The sequence below is a fragment of the Poecilia reticulata genome, chromosome 16 (assembly GCF_904066995.2).
Source record: "Poecilia reticulata chromosome 16, P_reticulata-male-v2, whole genome shotgun sequence".
NCBI lineage: Eukaryota > Metazoa > Chordata > Actinopteri > Cyprinodontiformes > Poeciliidae > Poecilia > Poecilia reticulata.
In genome coordinates, this window is record NC_088845.1 from 22649218 (window position 1) to 22666648 (window position 17431).

At 37.7% G+C, this 17431-nt stretch overlaps 1 long non-coding RNA gene across 3 annotated transcripts in view; it reads left to right on the plus strand.

Annotated features, from left to right (window-relative positions):
• Positions 1-17431, plus strand: part of LOC103478381 (uncharacterized) — a 117098-nt gene that overhangs the window by 42264 nt on the left and 57403 nt on the right. For all 3 annotated transcript variants that reach the window (XR_014091491.1, XR_014091490.1, XR_001777394.2), the window contains exon 3: positions 17221-17357. This is a non-coding gene — a long non-coding RNA (uncharacterized LOC103478381). The remainder of the gene's footprint in view (positions 1-17220; positions 17358-17431) is intronic.

Below are 17431 nucleotides of genomic sequence, written 5' to 3' on the forward strand. Positions count from 1 at the left end.
TGTATCTGTGCACATATATGCGTATTCTGTAGTAATGTACACTATATATATATATATATATATATATATATATATATATATATATATAATATGACTGTAACAGGCATTTACCTACCGACTTATTCTATACATTTGAATCTGTTAAATGTGGGTTTGTAAATGGCCTAATAATGCTTAAAACTAATTGAAATAATATTTTTAACTTGGCCCTGTTTCCCCTAAATGTGCCTGCGTCTTTACTGGTTCGACAAGTTCAACCAATCTCTGTCTCACGGCGTCACATCAGCTGTGAACTCTGCTTGCACATGTCTGCAGTGTTTTTAATGTTTTTAGGAAATCTTTGTAGATGGAAAAGAGGATTATTGGACGGGGTTTTAAAGAGGAATGTAGACAATAAATCAGACAGGAGGTTAAGAGTCAAGCCATGTCCTGTCAGATGTGAAACTGGTTTCTCAACCTAATGCTCAAGGCTTTAAAGTATATTTTAATGTTTCATGTCAGCCTGCTCATCTGACATTCACTGAACCTTTCACTCCTCACAGCGCAGGTTCTTGGCGCCGAACCTGCATCACTTGGCAGGAAACGGCTACGGTGTGCGAGTGCGTGTTCACATGAGTGTGTGTAATTGCATAGTGTGTGGGATGGATTTGTTCAGGTGGTTTGGTTTCACTTCTGCCTCAAAGAAATGGAAAAAAAGGCCTCCAGAGCAACTTATTTAACCAGAACACATTTTAAACATAAAACAATGGATCAACATTTTAAATGTATTCTAACTCCCTTTTATGTTTTGCATTTGGTGCAACTTAAGTTGATAAATGATTTCCTATGTATCAAATTAAGAAACCGATACAACCATGTTGTATGGACCATTCAGTTACCATTCTGAGAAACACAACACTTATATTTTTTTCTTTGAAGTCTAATGATTGAACTACATCTGCATCACTTATGTCTTCCCAAGGCAGACGACCATGAAAATGGTAATATGTAACCATTTGCTGTGCAGAGATTCATCAAGTCTCAAAATGAGTTCATTTTTAAAAAAAAGATAGCTTAGAAAACCAGTCTCTGTTTACCTTCCAAAAGCAAGTGCTTCAAAAGAGATTCCTCGCTGATTACACTTTAAAGCAGGTGATCTGTTATCAGTAATAGATTACATTCCAAAAAAGTAATCTTCCCAGCCTTGTTCACACTATAAATACTTTTGAGCCTCAGGCCTTGTACAGTCTGTAAAGTCTTTCATCTATAAGGCTTTCAGCTGTGTGCTAGCTTTGCCAATAAGACATGCTGTTAAAGACTTGGCAGCTGGTCTCAAGCCTCCAAGTAAATGGCTCACAGCTGACTTTTATGTGCAGTGGTTTCAAACTTTTTCAAAATGACTTTTGTTGCAGCCAAACGCAATTTTGTGCGATACAGTAACTCAGATCCGAGTCAACGTGTCAGTCGCCTCTCCTTCCCTCTGCGAAACGGGATGATACTTTGGTCTCTTATTGGAGAAGACAGAGGGCGGGTTTGTTTTCATTGGTGATGACCAGACTCGCGGTACTAGCTGACCTTGCTCAGGGACAACCCACACACACACACACACACACACACACACACACACACACACACACACACACACACACACACACACACATATACGTAGCTTCCACTTTAACAAGCCAGACCTGTTGTGTTTGTTCTGTGTAAAACTGACAACTAATATAAATCAGGAGGGGGAAGTTATAATAAAGATAATAGAGCTTACTGTGTATATAGGTGTGTGCCTGGGTGTGCAGAGGTGTGGGTATAAAATGAGCAGGGGGAGTAGCACTTTAATTATTTCCAGCTGAACTACTGAGGGAAAAAAAGTAAAAAAAAAAAAACAAACTCCCCTACCTCCTCTACTCCTTTCTCTTCCACTCTACCCTATAATCCACATTTAAGTTAGACACACAGTTAAAGTTTCCATCTCTCTTTCATCCTGGGTGGCCAAACTGTTTGTGCTCGCCTCTATGTGAGTATTATTTTTCTTCCATTTTTTTCTTCTTTTTTTGTTGTTTGTATATTAATGTATCTGTGGATTGCGGTCTTCCTTTGACTCAAATACGACGCCCTATGATCACTGAACAGAGACTGGACTTGGTTACATTTCCTTAACCGACAAGTGCACCAGCCTTTCAACCAATACTGACATATTTCTGAATACTATTAATTTAAGTTGCAGAGAGAACCAGAAATAGTGCATTTGCACTATAATGGGAAAAAAAGTACATTAGAGTCTTTATTTAAGATAAATAAACTAAAAAAAAATTTGAACCCTTTGCAACTTCGTCACTTAATTAAGTTGAGGTGCCAATGACAGACTTTGGAAGTGAGGGGCGGGAGTGTTGAACATAGCAACTGCAATTAATCGGGAAACGTAAAGGGGAGAGGGAAATCGCTGCAGCTGAAATTAAGCATCGTTTTGGTTTTTATTCATAATATTAGTTTTTGGTATTTTCTGGCAGTTTTATTGTAGATTATTTTTACCAAACTTAATTTTATTTTCTATTTTATCACTTATCTACCTGTGATGTGAAGCACTTGAGGTTGTTGTAAATGTGCTATAGAAATAAACTTTGACTTGAATTGTTTTCCCAAGTTCTTTTTGCCAATATAGACAAGCATGTCTTCTAATTGTTCAGATCAAGATAATGTGTCTGTGGAACAGACACATTATCTTGTCTGTTCCACATATCTCTGTGACTACTACTCACAGAGAGTAGTATTGAGAAGAATTGGAAACATCTTGCTTGGAAACTGACCCTCCCACCTGAAGTGTGTGCTGATTGGATCAAAGTACCGATTTTGTGGATTCGTGCCACACGGTTTACACCACTATGTTTTAAATGGTGTTTCCCCTTACAGAAAACATAAAAGCTTACTAAAGAGGCTTCCCATGCTACATGATGGTGAGACATTTTCTCCATGGTTCATGACTAGATATGCATTGGCTCCATAATTAAAAATTTGATTGCATCTAACTGTTATTTACTAATTAAAGTATAAAAAAAGTGTTAAATACAAATACACTGCTGCTATTCCTTCCAATTGACAGCTGTTATCAAAAAGTATACAATAAAATGACAAGTCTGTTCATTCAGCTGACCACGCAGTGCCCTGTTATCATTTTTACAGTGAAATAAGCTAATCAGAAGCAATAATAGGCTACCAACTGTCTGTTTGTTGAAAAGCTTTACATGAGAACCTCTAACCCTGCAAGCAGAACTTTTCCTGCAGCACACTGTTTTTGGTGTGTAGCCATTTCACATTGTTTTTACTTTGGTATATGACTAAAGGTGAACAGATCCATACCAACAAAACACAATACACAGGCCATGTTTTTGTGGGGCATAGTGGGTACACTGGAAAATCTATTCTAATCTTGAAAATAATTCTCCATGTTTGTAACACTTTTCAGTAGTACAAACACTGTCTTTCAAACTTCAAGCCAGGATCCAACCTTGGACTTTGCTTAAGTAATGTGCAAACAAGTATTTGTTCAAAGACAAATTTATGCAAAAAGAAAAAACAAAACAAAACATAAAAACATTCAGGATGGAGAAAAACATTGAACTTTTTTAGCTTTGTGCATCACAAAGTTTTAAATCAAATCATCACCTTTCATTACAGTAACTGCAGACACTAACACATGTATTTTTCCCACATGGAAACCACCAAAATAGTACCAACTTGGCTTTAAAATCTAACTCTAATGGCCTGCAATAACTTATCTAACCTGCTTCTTTATTATTTTTGTTTGTAGTTAGTGCTTCCAATAAAACATATATAATTCCCTTACAGCTGTTTCCGAAGTTGTGCTTGGCATTCACCTTCTGTTTGATTTTAAGCTACGAGCCTTGTTGCCGGTATTGTGTTTTTCAGTTATCGTTTTTGCTTAATTTTCTCTTCCTCGTGATTGCTCACAGTGTAACTACATCTATAGAAATGTTCTCAGTTTGCCATATGGAGAATAAGAGCATGTGTCCTAAAGTAGAAATAAACCTTGGTAGTTCTGCTGATGAATGAAATCCACAAAACAAAATAAGAGCAAGAATTGCCATAAAACATTTTCTGCTTGCAGTTGTGAAGCAGCTGAATTGGTTTGACGCACATTGCTATCAAATTATGTTTACAGTGCTCTGGAGTTGTTAAGTTAGATGCTTTGATATTTAGCTGAAGAACTGCTCAATAAAACGATGCAGCTGGCAACCTGATGATGTTGAGGTTGCCAGGTCCTCTAAGTCTGAGTGAAAACAGTGTTGCAGTGCGTGTGTGCGTGTGTGTGTGTGTGCGTGGGTGTGTGTGTGTGTGTGCGTGTGTGTGTGTGTGGGCAAACTTGATGGTTTTACTAATCACCCTTACTCATTTTCTCCTAATTTTCTCTGTGTCTTTGCTATCTTTCCCCTTCGTATTCTTGGTTCAGATTGGGCACAGGTGTGCAGCCACTAGAAAAAAAGTGTCCTGAAGCCTGTATTGAACATTAAAGGCATGAGAAATGGGCAGGTTTCTTTTAGTTGAGCTTATAGTAACATGTATACTCTCCACAGAGTATATGTAACAGAGCAGGACTATATGAGAACTTGCTGACACTACTGAAGTACATAGAGGGTCTCTATGATGTTTGGGTGGCCTGAAACGCTTTGCGAGAAGCGAGAGGGTAGTTTGAGTTTGTTTTGAGGAAAGTTGGTCCATGTAATCCTTCCCAGTTTTGCATCAATATGTGAATGTTATTGATGTGCTCTATTTTAAGGTGAAGGCTTTAAGAGCCCTGCCCTCTCTGTGTATATTTTACTTGCTTCTTCCTTTGTGTGTGTGACCTACCAGCATTCCCCTCTGTACAAAGAGAGAGAGAAAAAAGCTAAGCTGGCTAACTTTCCCTCCTGTTAATGATTTAGAAAGGGTGTTGGCAGCCTAAATTATTGCCTTATGAATGGCCCTATTGACAATTTAGCACCGTCAGAAAAAGAAAATATTGGGGGACGTAAAGGATCAAGCTAACCTGTGCTACCAAGCTTAGATCAAGGTAAACTGATTTCTAAAAGAAAAAATGATGCTCAAAAAAAGTTGTCAACATTTGAGAATCCTGTTTTTAATTGAGAAAGAATGTAGTTCTTGTGTGGTTTTAGACGGAGCTAGACACTAAAGACAACATCAGATTGTTGGAGGTCACAATAAGGTCACTAGCATCAGTGCTTTTACAATCATTTGTGCCTCATCAAAAATAACGTGAGTGGCAAACAGGATACAAACACTGAAACAATATCATCATTGTGTAACCCCTATAATTGGTGTTAATAATCATCTACTTCATAGCTGTATCCAAGAGGCATACTTCCCTGTTTTTATGTAATCTGAATGGCAGTTAACTGCCTTCATTTCAGAGCAAAAATATTTAGACTAGTCAAATATCACTCTGAATAATATCTCCTGAACAGTTATCTTTTTAAAAAAAGCACAGTTTGAAATGTGTAAAACATTTATTCTGCATACAGAAAATGGGGTCATTTCTATGTTGGTCAACAGCCGCAAATGGCAAAACACGCTGCAAATGCGTAAATGATGCAAAGTTTAAAACACACAAACAGGAAAAAAACAAACAAATGCAAAAACCAACAATCAACAAAACAAATCCAAACTAAAACAAATCCAAACTAAATCCACTGCTTGCTATAAAAACAAGTATGAAACACTGTAAACTTGTTTCACAAAACGGACATTCTCCAGACCTCTATGGGGAGTCTGGAGTAGGCAGTATTGACTAAGTAATTGTATTGTTGTTCCATAATATTTTAAAAGACTGTGTGTTTGAATGAAGCATAATGCAGCTTTTCTTTCTTCTTCCAACCTCTTTATGGACACCCCATTAAATTGTGACATCCTATCTTTACTGAGGGTCTGATCCCACAGGGTTTAGTGGTCGACTCCTCCTAGTGGTCTGGAGCACTTCCATTTTGTGGACTGAGTTTGCAGTGTTTCATACTGGCTGTTTTGCTTTGTGCTGCATTTTCCCTCGTGCTTCTATTTCCTGTGCAGTTGCTGCATTTTATTAAAATTGTTTGCATTTATTTTGTTGATTGCAGCTATTGTTTCTATTTTCTTTTTTTTATTTGGAGCATTTTTGTTTTATTTTTGTGTTTTGGAGTTGGCATCTTTCAATGGTTTGCAGCATGTTTCCCCATTCTCTGTGTTCAGGCTTGTCCTAGCACCATCAGAAAATATATGTGAGTCATATAACCTAAAAAGAATGCAATGAAAACCTGGAGTTAATTCAACTCTGATTAGAGTCTTTAATGAACACTTTGCCTCCTTGGATCTTTTGGATCGTCCCCCCCTCACCCCCCCCCCATTTGTAAAAACAAACAAATGGATTCTCAGTTTTCTTAAAGATATTGTTAGTCTCACCTCCTCTCATTATCTTGAATCTAACTGTGTCTTGTGAGCTGAATGCATTAGATCCCCAGTTAATGGCAATGAGCTGCTTAAATATTTTCTTTTAAGGCTCTCCCCAGCATGTTTTTCTTCCAGGGAGGACTCAGATGTGTTCAGGTTAACCATGCAAACCCTTAAATCACTTAAGTGATGTATTAGATGGTTCAACTTCTAAGGCGTTCCGAGCACTGGACTTCTTTGGCCGGTCCACCCGAATGAAAATCATTAGATGAAAAAATCCCCCAGATGAAAGGGCAGAAAGTGAGCCAGTGTAATATGACAGCTAAATTGACAGCATTGGGCAGACTTAGCTGACTGCTCAGAGAGTCTAATGAAAGGTTTCTTTGAGGGGCCATGTCAGCAGGTGAATGGAGGTGAAATATGTAGGCCTCCCTCCTCCTCGCTCCTCTTCTCCCCACCTGTCCTCTGCTTTCTGTCTTCCTCTGAAAAGAAAGCTTGTTTCTACTTTGATAACCAGAGTTATTATCAGCTCCACTGGTGGTCTGAGACCCCTGAATGTGTGAGTCCGGGCCCACCTAAACACTCAAGAATCTACCTCGCTAACGTTTTTAATTTGATCTATTTATCAATGCCTGTCCATCCGTCAGTCTGTCTGTCCATGCATTTGTCTAAGACAGTTGTTTCTCCAAAGCTGAGAGACATGTTTAGATGTTCTGAGTGATTTATAGCAACATTAAAAGGCTTTTCCAAGAGTTGGTAGATTTATTTTATGTTTGCACCTGCTCAAAGAAATAATGTGCCAGATTTAGGAAAACAGATTTGTGCGTGTGTGTGTTGATGGATAAACAGTCAACACGCTTTGTGATTTCTAAAGATATTTCATGGTATATGTCACTGGGTGTTTTACAAAAGCATCATTTCATTTGTGTATTGAATAAATGCTGCCATTCACTGTTCAAACTGCAGTTTGAGACGCAAATGATTCTGACGCCGCCGCGCATCGAGCCTCTGGGCGAGTGAGAGACAATATGTTGTTCTAATATGCTAATTTTGAATTACAAATTCAGTGAAAATGAGTGTGTGAGATGATCACACCATTAAAACTTAGCATTAGCAGTGTAGTATGCTAATAAGGCCAGATGGGACCATTCCGTTTGTGTAAATTGACTCCCTCTACTTCTTTGTCATTAGACCTGCAAAGGAAATCTTTGACAGACTTTTGAAAACATTTTTATTTGGGGAAAAAAAGAAAACACCCTTCATGTATGAAATACATATAAAAAAACAGAGTTTAAAGTGTGTGGCTTTTTGAAGAAATTTATACAGAAAATTAAAGGAATATATATATATATATATATATATATATATATATATATATATATATATAATATGGTTGTAGGTGGTTGAAATGAGTTTCCTCCACAGCGTGGAAAAGCAGAGCTTTAGAAAGTTGCCAAGAAGCTACAGTCACCACAGCTGATCATGATGCCTTCTGGACACTTCCCTTTGGATGTTTTCAACAAATGTCCCACTATGAGGAAGACCCCCGGATCTACCAGACATGCTATGTAGGTGGCCTTGGAACGACTTTGCATCCCACAGTATGAGCTGGAACGTGTCTCAGGAGAGTGGGATGTCTGGGTTTTTTCCTGGACCTCCATTTACCATAATTAATACACCAAGCCCTCTGTTCTATCTTATGCAGGGTATTTTGTGCCATAACTACCATAACCAGTAAATTTTAATCTCTACTTTGGCCAATATAGTCTAACCATAGGTTACATTTTATACTAATTGAAAGTAGTTTAAATATAAAATACAATAATAAAAAAAACTGAAATAAGCATATTCAACAGTAAGCTTCTTTCCACAGTTATTGAGGAAAACATTATTAATCATTTGTATTGGGGTGCTGTGGTGGCACGGGGTTACCGCATAAGGAGGTTTTAGTCCTCAACGCGGCTGTCGCAGGTTCGAATCCCGGCATGGTGACCTAAACTGTATGTTTTTCCTCTCTCTCATTACTCTCAGACTTTTCTATCTGAGCACTTTCAAATAAAGGCTACTAGAGCCAAAAAGATAAAATCATCTGTTTTTACTCCTTGTAAAAGTGAATATATATTTTACTCATTAATGAAGCAATTGAGTCCTTTTTGGGATACTGCCTTCTCATCAAATTTTCTTAATGCCATTCAATTATATAGAGACATTTGCATAATGCAAACTATTCTAACCATTACTAACCACAGAGTGACAGAAAACTTAATATTAACCAATCAATAAATTACATGAATTTCATATGGAAAATACTGAAACTACTGAAACGCAAAACAAACTTCTTTTTGAGCCCAACATTAATCTTTAGCCAAACTCAGAATTGGTTTTCCACCACTGTCCCCAGGCATGTTCCAACTCTCTGGCTCTGTAATCCAGTGCATATTCTCAGATTCTGAACCCAGCAGCAAGCTTTGTTTTTGGGCCTCAGTCCAGGTCTGCTCTTGGGAGGTCCAAAAGCTTTTCCAAACCCTTCCTGTCTTGTTTTGTTGTGTGAGAGGATTTTCACCATTTTTTTTTCTTGTTTTGTTTTTAAGTCAAATTGTCTCAATCCCAGAGACAATTAGAGGTTGTAACACAGCAGTTCAAAGTACAGAACATTAAAATGTGGCTTCAGAAATGCATTGCTTCTGACTGCTTAACTTGAAATACGTTTACAGGACATTTTGTGTCTAACTCAACTTTAAAAGGGAAAAAAAATAAGGTTGTTCAAGATATGAGGTGTTCTTCACCATGAAGTCTATCACCATGTCATTGTTCCAAAGTAATTGTTGATCACTGCCATGCATAAATAAGGCTATTCCATGTAAAACAAAAAAACTAGAATACAGAAAGTGTAAAGTGCAACAAAGTGACCGTATAAGGCAACAAACATGGTCCTTAGTATCAATCATCCACAGATTCTACCTAAATTATATAGTCATGTATAGAGATTTGTAAAATAATGAAAAAACAAAATGTCAACTTTTTCCAATTGAAGTTGTTCCAACAAGGCAGGAAATTTAGCAGATTGACTTTACCTAAGATACTGCCTGCTTGTAAACATTGAAGTGCATCAATTACTTTAAGGAGTTCCCAAATAAATGTATATTGGGAGTTTAATCAAGTAAGAAGGATAAAGATAGGCAAAATTATACATGTATTAGCAAAATCTTGGCAAAACATAAAAGCTGTCATGAAACAAGCGGCTGAGAGGTTTGTTAGTGCAACAATACAAGACCAGTATTGGCAGATTTGGTGACGGATAACGTCAAACTAGCAAAATAACTTGACTCCTTATCCTTGAGGTACCTTGTCTTGTCGGTATAGATTTACATTTTTTTCACCAATTTAAAATTTTATGTAGCAATAATAATTCAAAGATTACCAATTGTTTCTTTTAATGTTCTTGTTCACTATTTTGTTCCCATCTACAGCCAGAAGGAAGCTTCTTTTTCACTTTAAACAGGGCAATCAGTGTTTCGTAAAACTTTAATGGAAACATTTGAACAGATAACTAAAAGCATTACTTTTAGGTACAAGATAATGTTGGAGATTAGACAATAAAAAATATGATTAATATGTAGCATTCCAACAACTCATTTTATGACGGCTCTTATGTTTTGTTAAGTTCATAAGTTTTAAAATTAACCTAGAATATTACCACAACAAATCTTTTTTTTTTTTTTAGAATTTAACCATTATTGAACTTTATACTTGCAAATTAATTTGCTTCTTTACAAATGATTAATTTATTTTAAATTCTAAAATTTCAATCTCAAAATTTGTTTTGTAGTACATGTGACAGATTTGGTGCAGATAAATGGATAAACAAAACAGACTATAAAAATGGGAATGTTTTTCATTTGAACCAAACACCAAATCGGTTATCATTTAATTATAAAGTTAGACTTCAAAGTTAATTTTTTAATTTAGTAACAAAACATGTTGAATGAATAAAATGTAGTTTCTTGGGTCAGCTCTTCAAAACTCGTATCGTAGCGGCACCAGATATTTCTTGGGTTCCACTTCTCATTTCTGAGCCAAAGTATTTCTCTTATTTTTGGTGCACATATTTGAATGAAATATTTATCTTCTTAAACAACCTTAACAAACAGTTGACATAAAATCACTGCATTGCGTTAAAGTTGACAGCTGTTCACTTCCATTTATTTTAAGGTTTAAATTACACCTACTGCACTTGCTCACCTTTTATCTCCACACTCACTACCCCCAACAGCTAATAGCCGTCAGCATGAAGTCAGTGTCTGAGCTAAGCCCCATGATGTCATTTCCTTCATAAACAAGTCCAGCTTCCTCTTCAAGGCCCAAATCTTTGGCTTTTCCCATGTGAGCACACCCGTGGGAATTTGCTGAATTTGTTTCATTTTCCTCCCATCCTCCCACACACAGTTTTAGTCACTATTGTTTTTTTCCCCCCCACAGTTTCTAGAGACTAGATTCACTTCTTTTTGGTATGTGATGAGACACGACAACAGGCTGGTGGTGTACAGTTAAACCATACGGACAGGTTTAGCCAGACACATTTTCACAAGATTTGCTTGATTATCCTGTTTTAAAGGGACAGACTAAGCAACATGAACTCACTTTTTTTTTTTTTTGAGCCACCATATGTTCCCAAAGGTGGGGTTATAGAGTTCATTATCCTCAAAGTATGTACAATTCAACAAGTTTTGGCAAACTGTCTTTTAAAAGTTTCTGTAAGGTTTTAAAAGTGGAAGTATAAAGTTTTTTCCAGGCACATACTGGCATTTTACACCACAAACAAGTAACTATGTAACCCTTCAATTGTTATAAATATGCAGTATACATCAAAAACCAAGAAATTTGACTGTGCATCATAGCTGCATCTGACACCTTGAAATTGGCCTCTGTCCCTTTAAGAACCTCCTACCCTTTCCGACAATGCCCCTTCAGCACGTCATCACAACAACCATTCTAAGAAGAGTTGTAGTTTGCACATCAGTGTTTGTTAATCGCTGCTGCCGCTAGTCTGGTGTATTTGTGTGGAGAAGGTGTGGGGGACGGGTGGCCTATGAGGTGGAAGCTCAGCTGGGGACTAACGCTCCAAATTGGTGCTTTAAAATGACAGCACAATGTATGAGCAGGTGTTAAGAGTCCTGCCACAGGAGATTCAAGGATTTCTCAAAGAAGCGTGAAAGAGTCAAAGCAACACTCCAGGTATGTTTGGTGAGGGAATAACATTATAACATGATATGAAGCTCAGTCAGTTTTGCGTAATACCTCCCTTTTAACTTCCCTGCAACAACAGCATTTATTCAGTGCAATCAGATGCATGATGAGGTTTAAAGCTGCTGGTTGCTGGCAGAGGTAAAGCAGTCCCCTCCTTTCAGCCATTCTCATGAAAGGTTGATACGGGTTAGGAGTTTGGAACTGTTACGCCCAAGTGTTTTAACAGTTTTCCACCACATGTGTTATCAGCTGAGCCATGAATGTGGGAAAGCCCCGCAGGCAGAATGACATCATGCCCTGTTTAAAACTGGATATGTTTTAAAACACTGAGGGTGTAACTGGGAGGGTGGTAGGAAACGGGAGAAATTGCTGAAAACAACAGAAACTAGTGAAGACAAACAAAAATAAGGACACTCCCTTCATTTTGTTACTCTGTTCTCTGGCTTTCATCTGACATAATTAGGGAATTAAATTGCAATCTCAGCAATTTATTAAATGAAAATGAGGCAGGAGACATTTTAAAATAAGTATTATCAGATGGGGATATTCAAAGCTCAAAGTCATACAAAATAATAGCTGCTTGAGGCTGAAATTGTCTTACTGCAAAATTCTTGAATGAATGGAAGTGTGAATAAAGTTCTACGATTTTCTTGACATTTCCACACCTGAGCTTTTTGTACGCTTCCATTGTTATTGTGGTAGTTTCTCAATGATGAAGAGATCCAAGCCATTCAGGTCTGAAGGCCTTCTAATCATCAACCACATCTTTAGCTCTTTTCACAGATTATCTGGACAGACTGGGCCACTTCAAAACATCATGAGAAGAGGTTTTATAATGTTGGGCTTAACTATATGGATGTCTGGTCACCATTGCCTCATCCATAGTCATTTAAAGGACTTGAACAGAGCACACTCATCCGCTGATGTGACTGTGGCCTTTGTTTTGACCACTGTAACCCTGAGAGGAACTGCAGAAAGACTCTGTTTAAAATGTGGTTAGATTGGTAAATTCTGAATTTTCACTCTGTACAAAAAATATTCTAGTAATTTTTTAATCTAAGTGTAACAGGCTGGAAACAAAAATATGTACATAATAATGGAACCACAACAGACCTCAAGGTTTTCAAACAAAAGGCTCCAGGCTGGGCAGCATGAAAATTATGTCCAACCTCTATATAGACTCGGCTTTTTGATAACAGTTAACCTGTCGAAATTGTGTCAGACCTTTGCTAGACTTGTTAGAAAATACAGCTAAAAAGGGCACATGATGTGTTAAAGGTGTCCCAAGAGTTTCTTGATAGACCATTTCTGTGATAGTTTGAAAGACAGAGGATACGTTCTTGTGACTTTAATATCCTTATTCTAATGCGCTCTATGAGCACTACCTTCTAGGTTCAAGGAATATCAGAGATAAGTGAATAATTAGGAGATATAGAAAATGTCATAACTGAAAATGTTTCTTGCAATGTTGGAACACCAAAGCAAAGTGCTATATTGCCCCATGCTCTTTCTTTTGAGACATGTGATCTGAACTAGAATAAAACTACGGTAGGTCTTTTTTTTTTTTTTTTTTGCAATATAGTGTTGACATAGTTGTTAATGAAGACTAATTGTAGGGGAACACTCACAAAAATAGCAAAGATGTTCCTGGCACCTATAAATTATTTGCATAGTAGCCTTTTAGGTACGTTGTACAAAAGCAAATGGTGACGGAGTGACACAAACAATTTGTTAGCTGTGTTTACCATTAGCCGCTAATGACATCGTAGCTAAATGGCTCTTGGACTGAATTGCATAGCACTTTTCTAGTCCTACTGACCAGTCATAGCTCTTTACAGTAGTCACACTCACAAAGATGCGCAGATTCACATACCAATTGGTAATCAACTTGGACTTAAGTGTTTTACCATGGGGCACATAGACCTGTCAAAGGAGGAAACTGAAATCGAGCTTTCTTTGCTCGGTAAGTCCAGACTGAATTACACAACATTTATTCCAGACTCTAACATACGGTGCATGATTATACCAACTATGAGCAAATTTGATTTCATTTTCTGTAAGTCAATTCAAATCTATTCGGAGACACATAACAAGCGGCTAATGATATTAAACAGGAAAAGAAAAAAATCTTTATGGAAGAATATCATCACTGTAGTCAATACTATGACCAATGCCCTGACTGGAACTGCCATGACTACCACTGACATCATCATTGTCTCCCTGAGCTCATTAGAGCAGATTGAAATGTCAAAGATTTACACACCTGCAGAGATTAGATTATTCTTTCTTTTCTTTTCATGCAACTGACAGAAGTGGGGAGCAGAAAAGTGTAAATGGCGTGATCTTGTGGCGTCGTTCGAATAATTTTTAGCAGCGTTCCCATGTTAAAAATCTGTTGACATCATTCACACACTGCAGAACAATAACTGTCATGCCAAAACCGCAGACGTAAAATTGACATGTGCCTAGACAGGAGAAAGCATATGACAGGGATGGAAATCGTTGGCTCGTCAACGGGAGTCATCAGCTGTTTGGCGGTCTGGAAATGAACAAGAGAGGGATTTTATTTTAGTAGAGTGTCAGAGACATGGGAGATATGGTCTGTGAGCTGCGACGCTAAGGGTTAAAACGCTCTTCATGAAATACTGTCACAGATCTCTGTGTGATGTTCTGAGAGCAAATCACTTAATATGTTCCTGGAGCAACACTTCTTTCACCCTGTGGGGGAAATTACATCATTTTTACCCTGTCACAGTTTATTGTATGGAGTCACTAAATATGGCTTTAGCCAACATGCACCTCAAATTAAAATGTGATAAATGGCAGGTCCAAAACTGTTGGAAATGTTCAAATAGGCAAAACCCTTTAGAAATTCTTAAAATTTAGAACTCAAAAGGTGTTTTCCAGCTTTGTAATCTTAAAGCCATCCAAGCAAGACTCCAAATGAATGAGTTAATACTATCACATATAGATGTGCACATCCATGGATAGAACATTTGAATTGGCATGTTGAAATTGACAGTGTGGCGGGAAATCATGATTACTGTGTTAAAAACGTGCATTTGTTAGATGTCTGAGGTTTTCTACAGACATTAGTTATGTGTGTATTTGTTTTAGACATCATGCCACAATGACATATTGCCATTGTTAATATGTCATTATCAATGATGACATATTATTGTTAATGACATATTAACAATATGTCATTGTTAATGCGCACACAGAACATGGCAAAGTGGTGAGGATTTTACAGATAACTGAGCAAGATGACATCCGCTTGTATGCGTTTGTTCACAAAGGTTGTGTTGTCCTCACCTGACTCTGTCACATCCCATGAGTTATGTTTGTTCAATGTTGCATAGTGTGCTGGACATACATCTGATTCTTTCCAGGAATTGGTGAGGTCATGGACAGCTTTTGGTTTCTTTTTAAGCCATCAAACAACTCATACTGTGAGAGACATTGTTGAACAGAGCCTCTTTTCAAAGTTCAAAGTTATTTGGACACGTTCTCTACGATTCTGACTATTTTTGGGCCATCTTACATGACAACGTTTGACTAATCAGACTAGAGCAGGGGACTTCAAATCCAGCAGGGCTGGTGACCAAAACTTCTGTGTGTCTCTATTTCAATACACCTGAGTGTGCAAGCATTTTTTTTACTGATTATTAAAAGCTGCCATCAATTCACTGTAATAAAACCTTGACAAAGTAGTAAAAAAAATGAATAAATAAGCAAATCTATTTATTAGCACATTTTCACATTTATCATCAAAATGTGGAAGGAAGAAAATTAAATTTCTCTCATCAATAGCATCAGTAGTTATTCAAAAGTCCATGAAGTCTCTTCTTGTATGGATTTTACCAGCCTGAAACACTGACACAGCATGAATCATTCAGAATCAGTGCAGGGAACCACAGACATAAGAGTAGTCGTTGGATGCCAAATACCAGCAGTATACAGCCCATGCTGAGACTGAGTCAGCCCTTGAAAGGGTGATGGGATCCCAGCATGAGTAATGAAAATTTGATGCCTCACGTGTTCCCTATATGCAATACTCTTTAGATGGCTCCCCTGGCACAGTGCTTGGTCTGTGATTCATCCGAGTCATGCTAATGCCTATAAAAAAGACCCTGCATTGTTGTTTCTATAGTGGGTGAATCAATGTGCTAACTGAATCATCAGGCAAACGAAGCATGTCCATCATTATTTTTTACAAACTTAGACACCAAGTTGGAGGGATGAGTGACCTCACTCTAAAATAATTCATTATTGCACTGTTTCCTGCAAAGGCAATAATAAAAGGTGAGAGATCAGACTGATGGCATCAAGCTGGAAATATGTCTCTTCTCTGCATTGTTGTCATCACATAATCATACACTAAGACAGATTGAAATAAAGCCATGAATAATTCTTGAGGGACAGCATTACTTGGACAAAAAGAAATACAAATTAATCACTAGATTATTTGCAGTGGGTAATTACTAGCCTGGTAAAAAACTAGCTCCTTGTACTACATTTTGCTTTGTACAGAGGTTCTGGGCTCTTGACTACTGAGAAACAATTGCTTCCTGGAGGCATGGACTGTGTTGAGGTTTTATTATATTTTATCCAACCGTAGCGTTCAACGCTATGAAGCTTACCGGAAATTGCCTGCATTGTAAATAATCATCTTCCATTGCGAAAACAAAAGTGCAGAGCCCAACCAAGATTTATACTACCTAGTAATCCTAATATTTGGGGTTTATTGAAAGCAATTTTTTTTGTCCTACTGCCAAGCCCACAACTTGAGGGACTTGCATTGGCCACACATTGACCACATGGGAGAACTTGCATGGCTCTGGGAGACTAGTACCAAGTAATTCACTTGGTGAAAAATATGTCCAAATTGGATACAGTTGTCCCACTGAGGGGAAAAAAGTAATTTTGATAGATGCTATAGTACAGCAGTTCTCAACGCCCTACGCCCTGCATGTTCTAAGTTTCCAAGCTACAACTCACCTGACTTATGCAAATGGGTGATAAACAGGCTTCTGCTGAGGAGGTTTTGCAATAATTAAAGAATAACCTGATTCACTTGAATAGGAGAAACACAAAAACATGACTGGACCCTGGGCACCAGGATTGAGAATCACTGCTATAGAGTTGTTCTTAGTTTGAAATTAGAGAACATCTGAACATCTGTCCTAACAAACACAAATTAAACTAGCTGAGCAAGACAATTTATTTTTCTGTCTCTCTGTAGCATCTTTTCAATGCTTGAAAGAGTCTAATCACCATCTAGCATCCACTACAACGGATTTATACAGACACGCCGCCGATAAACCCGTCTTGTGCCCTGTGGAACGTCGACTCTTCCTTGTTTACCCAGTTGCCATAAAAACACAATCAGCCACCAGTCAACAATGAATGACTCCAAACAAACTGGATTATTGCTCTAATTAAGCTGTAATAAGCGATTATTAAATGGCCACAGGCCTCGTTAGGTGGTTCATTAAGCCATTTTATCTTTTTACTCCTTCATTAAGTCTCCTTTCTTCTCTCCTTTCTTCTCAGGGAGCGTGGGAGTACCGAGGTCTGGGAGATCACGACCCTAATTCTTTCCAAGACAGACGGTTTAATTAACACTGTAGGAATCCTCTCCAACTCCAGACCTCTGCAAAAGGAATTTACTCAGGAATTACACCACACAGGTAAGGCATTGCTCTCTAATGTGCATTTTCAGTAGCAATATATGCTAATTACCTCCGTAGGTTAAAGCAACTGT